Below are 5,933 nucleotides of genomic sequence, written 5' to 3' on the forward strand. Positions count from 1 at the left end.
TCTAGTATTGCTTTTACGAACAACAGTTGAAGCTTTAGCATGATCCTTTACTCTAACAGGGAAAGGTGGTTTCTCAACATAAGAAGTAGGAACAATAGGATCATTATAAGTGATGTCTTTTCTTCAACTTTAATAGGTGCAGCTACTTTTACTTCTATGGGAGGATGATATTTAAACCACTTCTCCTTGGGAGATCAACATAAGTAGCAAAAGATTCACAGAAAGAAGCTACTATCTCAGAGTCAAGTCCATATTTAGTGCTAAACTTACGGAAAATATCGGTATCCATAAAAGATTTAACACAATCAAACTTAGGTGTCATACCTGACTCCTTACCTTCGTCGAGGTCCCAATCTTCAGAGTTGCGTTTAATTCTATCCAATAAATTCCATCTGAATTCAATAGTCTTCATCATAAAAGAGCCAGCACAAGAAGTATCGAGCATGGTGCGATTGTTATCAGAAAGCCGAGCATAAAAATTCTGGAGAATTGTCAATTTTGAGAGCTCATGATTGGGGCATGAATATAACATTGATTTAAGCCTCCCCCAAGCTTGAGCGATGCTTTCTCCTTCGCGAGGCCAAAAATTATATATATAATTGCGATCACGATGAACAAGATGCATAGGGTAATACTTTTGATGAAATTCCAATTTCATTCTTTTATAGTTCCATGATCTCGTATCATCACATAGCCTATACCATGTCGATGCGTCTCCCTCCAAAGATAAAGGGAAAGCCTTCTTCTTAACAACATCATCGGGTATACCTGCAAGCTTAAATAATCCACAAATATCATCCAAATAGCGTAGATGCTCGTCGGGATGCTTTGTCCCATCTCCTGTAAAAGTATTAGCCAGCAGTTTTTCCATAATACCCGAAGGAAATGCAAAAGGAGTTTCATTTTCAATAGGTTCAGTAGGTTGAGGAGCAACTCTTTGCTCTACTGGACGGGTGAAGATACCCCGAACAAGCCCCTCAGAGATTCAGTTTCCATAGTAACAAGTGACAGAAAATTTCAGCACACTATATAAATTTTTCCTTACCAAATTCCACCTACCAAAGGCGCTACACTCCCCGGCAACGGCGCCAGAAAAGAGTCTTGATGACCCACAAGTATAGGGGATCTATCGTAGTCCTTTCGATAAGTAAGAGTGTCGAACCCAACGAGGAGCAGAAGGAAATGATAAGCGGTTTTCAGCAAGGTATTCTCTGCAAGTATTGAAATAAGTGGTAACAGATAGTTTTGTGATAGGATAATTTGTAACGAGCAACAAGTAACAAAAGTAAATAAAGTGCAGCAAGGTGGCCCAATCCTTTTTGTAGCAAAGGACAAGCCTGGACAAACTCTTATATAAGGAAAAGCGCTCCCGAGGACACATGGGAATATCGTCAAGCTAGTTTTCATCACGTTCATATGATTCGCGTTCGGTACTTTGATAATTTGATATGTGGGTGGACCGGTGCTTGGGTGCTGTTCTTACTTGAACAAGCATCCCACTTATGATTAACCTCTATTGCAAGCATCCGCAACTACAACAAAAGTATTAAGGTAAACCTAACCATAGCATGAAACATATGGATCCAAATCAGCCCCTTACGAAGCAACGCATAAACTAGGGTTTAAGCTTCTGTCACTCTAGCAACCCATCATCTACTTATTACTTCCCAATGCCTTCCTCTAGGCCCAAATAATGGTGAAGTGTTATGTAGTCGACGTTCACATAACACCACTAGAGGTTAGACAACATACATCTCATCAAAATATCGAACGAATACCAAATTCACATGACTACTAATAGCAAGACTTCTCCCGTGTCCTCAGGAACAAACGCAACTACTCACAAAGCATATTCATGTTCATAATCAGAGGGGTAATAGTATGCATAAAGGATCTGAACATATGATCTTCCACCAAGTAAACCAACTAGCATCAACTACAAGGAGTAATCAACACTACTAGCAACCTACTAGCACCAATCCCGGACTTAGAGACAAGAATTGGATACAAGAGATGAACTAGGGTTTGGAGATGAGATGGTGCTGGTGAAGATGTTGATGGAGATTGCCCTCTCCCGATGAGAGGAGAGTTGGTGATGACGATGGTGATGATTTCCCCCTCCCGGAGGGAAGTGTCCCCGGCAGAACAGCTTTGCCAGAGCCCTAGATTGGTTCCGCCAAGGTTCCGCCTCGTGGCGGCGGAGTCTCGTCCCGAAAAGTTGCTTATGATTTTTTTCTCATCGAAAGACTTCATATAGGAGAAGATGGGCGTCGGAGAGCCACCAGGGGGCCCACGAGGTAGGGGGGCGCGCCCAGGGGGGAGGGGCGCGCCCCCACCCTCGTGAGCAGGGTGTGGGCCCCCTGGCCTTCATCTTTGGCGACGATTTTTCTTCATTTATTTTAAGATATTTCGTGGAGTTTCAGGACTTTTGGATTTGCGCAGAATAGGTCTCCAATATTTGCTCCTTTTCCAGCCAGAATTCCAGCTGCCGGCATTCCCCCTCTTCATGGTAAACCTTGTAAAATAAGAGAGAATAGCCATAAGTATTGTGACATAACGTGAAATAACAGCCCATAATGCAATAAATATTAACATAAAAGCATGACACAAAATGGACGTATCAACCTGCAAGCTTAAATAATCCACAAACTTCATCCACATATATTAAGTGCTCATCAGGATGCTTTGTTCCATCTCCTGTAAAAGGGTTAGCTAGCAGTTTTTCCATCATACCCGAAGGAAATTCAAAAGGAGTTTCATTTTCAATAGGTTCAGTAGGTTGAGGAGCAACTCTTTGCTCTACTGGACGGGGTGAAGATACCCCGAACAAGCCCCTCAGAGAATTACTTTCCATAGTAACAAGTGACAGTAAATTTCAGCACACTATATAAATTTTTCCTTACCAAATTCCACCTACCAAAGGCGCTACACTCCCCGGCAATGGCGCCAGAAAAGAGTCTTGATGACCCACAAGTATAGGGGATCTATCGTAGTCCTTTCGATAAGTAAGAGTGTCAAACCCAACGAGGAGCAGAAGGAAATGATAAGCGGTTTTCAGCAAGGTATTCTCTGCAAGTACTGAAATAAGTGGTAACAGATAGTTTTGTGATAAGATAAATTGTAACGAGCAACAAGTAACAAAAGTAAATAAAGTGCAGCAAGGTGGCCCAATCCTTTTGTAGCAAAGGACAAGCCGGAACAAACTCTTATAATAGGAAAAGCGCTCCCGAGGACACATGGGAATATCGTCAAGCTAGTTTTCATCACGTTCATATGATTCGCGTTCGATACTTTGATAATTTGATATGTGGGTGGACCGGTGCTTGGGTGCTGTTCTTACTTGAACAAGCATCCCACTTATGATTAACCTCTATTGCAAGCATCCGCAACTACAACAAAAGTATTAAGGTAAACCTAACCATAGCATGAAACATATGGATCCAAATCAGCCCCTTACGAAGCAACGCATAAACTAGGGTTTAAGCTTCTGTCACTCTAGCAACCCATCATCTACTTATTACTTCCCAATGCCTTCCTCTAGGCCCAAATAATGGTGAAGTGTTATGTAGTCGACGTTCACATAACACCACTAGAGGCTAGACAACATACATCTTATCAAAATATCAAACGAATACCAAATTCACATGACTACTCATAGCAAGACTTCTCCCTTGTCCTCAGGAACGAACGTAATTACTCACAAAGCATATTCATGTTCATAATCAGAGGGGTAATAATATGCATATAGGATCTGAACATATGATCTTCCACCAAATAAACCAACTAGCATCAACTACAAGGAGTAATCAACACTACTAGCAACCTACTAGCACCAATCCCGGACTTTGAGACAAGAATTGGATACAAGAGATGAACTAGGGTTTGGAGATGAGATGGTGCTGGTGAAGATGTTGATGGAGATTGCCCTCTCCCGATGAGAGGAGCTGTTGGTGATGACGATGGTGATGATTTCCCCCTCCCGGAGGGAAGTTTCCCCGGCAGAACAGCTCTGCCGGAGCTCTAGATTGGATCCGCCAAGGTTCCGCCTCGTGGCGGCGGAGTCTCGTCCCGAAAAGTTCCTCCTCTTTTTCTCATCGAAAGACCTCATATAGGAGAAGATGGGCATCGGAGAGCCACCAGGGGGCCCACGAGGTAGGGGGCGCGCCCTAGGGGGGCGCCCCCCACCCTCGTGAGAAGGGTGTGGGCCCCCTGGCCTTCATCTTTGGCGTGGATTTTTCTTTATTTCTTTTAAGACGTTCCGTGGAGTTTCAGGACTTTTGGAGTTGCACAGAATAGGTCTCTAATATTTGCTCCTTTTCCAGACCAGAATTCCAGCTGCCGGCATTCTCCCTCCTTATGTAAACCTTGTAAAATAAGAGAGAATAGCCATAAGTATTGTGACATAAAGTGAAATAACAGTCCATAATGCAATAAATATCGATATAAAAGCATGATGCAAAATGGACGTATCAAAGTGCAATCAATCTTTAGGGATTTGAAAATATCTTTGTCACTCTTATGCATATCACAAAGTCTCCTCGGAAGGATTGTAAACTGACAATATCTTAGTTAGCTCTAGAAGGGCCTCTAGTGCAAGAGTGAGGGGGAAGCAGATGCACAATGAGCTACAACTAATATAATCTATATATTTATGAAGCAAGTTAGAGGTCAACTTCTGAAGGGCTCACAGTTCCACCCAAGAATAATTACAGGAGAAACATTAACCATACATTCTAGACAACAAGCAAGCCAAATGTCCTAAAAGATGGAAACTGCACTTTTGTTCTAAAGTTCATGCAAATGGACTGACTAACTTACCATTCACTACAACCAATCAAATCATCAAAGTAACCTATATACATATACCTATATATAAAGAATATATAAAACAAGGTATTTCCCACATAACAGTTCGCAACACATTACAGTTGAGCTACTGCAAACTGAACCTTGGTAGCAAATGCAATGCTATCAGCAAATATAACTAAGGAAGTCCTACCTCTGAATTAAATATGGACTAACATGGTATGCTTTGGTACCAATCTACACTAATCCCTATTGCAACAAATAATAATAGCTAGTAGAGTTGTACACCACTAAAAAATACTATTAAAACACCACTTCAATCCAGTGATGGGATAAAAATGAAACCTTGAACATAATCCCCCAACAGCAAAATACACATGTAAATTGTAGTCCCAAAATTGAGTTGACTCGTGATGTATTCAGATTATTGGATGAGGCAACCTGCAGACTAACTACACTTATTTGTCAGAACACGGAACTAACTACAGTCGATCTTTTGTCGTGGTCTCTTCAAATCGAGCTCAAAGATCAGAATACTAATTAGAAGTCAAGTCAACAAGGCCAAGATGGAAGTCTCCCTCCGAAGATGGAAATAAAGAAAACAAAGAAAAATGGATTAAGGGGAGTTTCGGAGTTCGGCTACGTGACCCTAACAGAGCCGAACCATGATTGATCACATGGAACCCTAGAAAGCGAGTCGGGGTGAGAAATTACACATGGAAGCATGCTTTGTTAATAACTATTGTCGTGCACTGGTGGAGTGCTTTTGTTGCTTCAACTCCATCTAAAGTCCTATCAATAAATACTCTAAACTCCAACTCCACCACGTCAATAAAAACACAGATGTCCTAGCTAAATATTTGATCAAACACTCAATATGGACATCAAAATGCCATTGACAGAATGATAGTACATCAAACAGAAAAGTTAGTTGCTTTAGAATTCCATTATGAAGCTTTATATGAGTTCTATGTCATGTATCTGTTCTTCTGTTCCATATTCCGAAGCAAAGAAGCATGTCTAAACTCTGTAGCATACGATCTCGTGTATATGTCCTACCTGCTCCATTGCCCATTTACTTTTTACATGTAGTTCTGTTCACCACAATAACTAAATTGTGCCCAAAG

This window comes from Triticum urartu, chromosome 7 (genome assembly GCF_003073215.2).
Source record: "Triticum urartu cultivar G1812 chromosome 7, Tu2.1, whole genome shotgun sequence".
Taxonomy (NCBI): domain Eukaryota; kingdom Viridiplantae; phylum Streptophyta; class Magnoliopsida; order Poales; family Poaceae; genus Triticum; species Triticum urartu.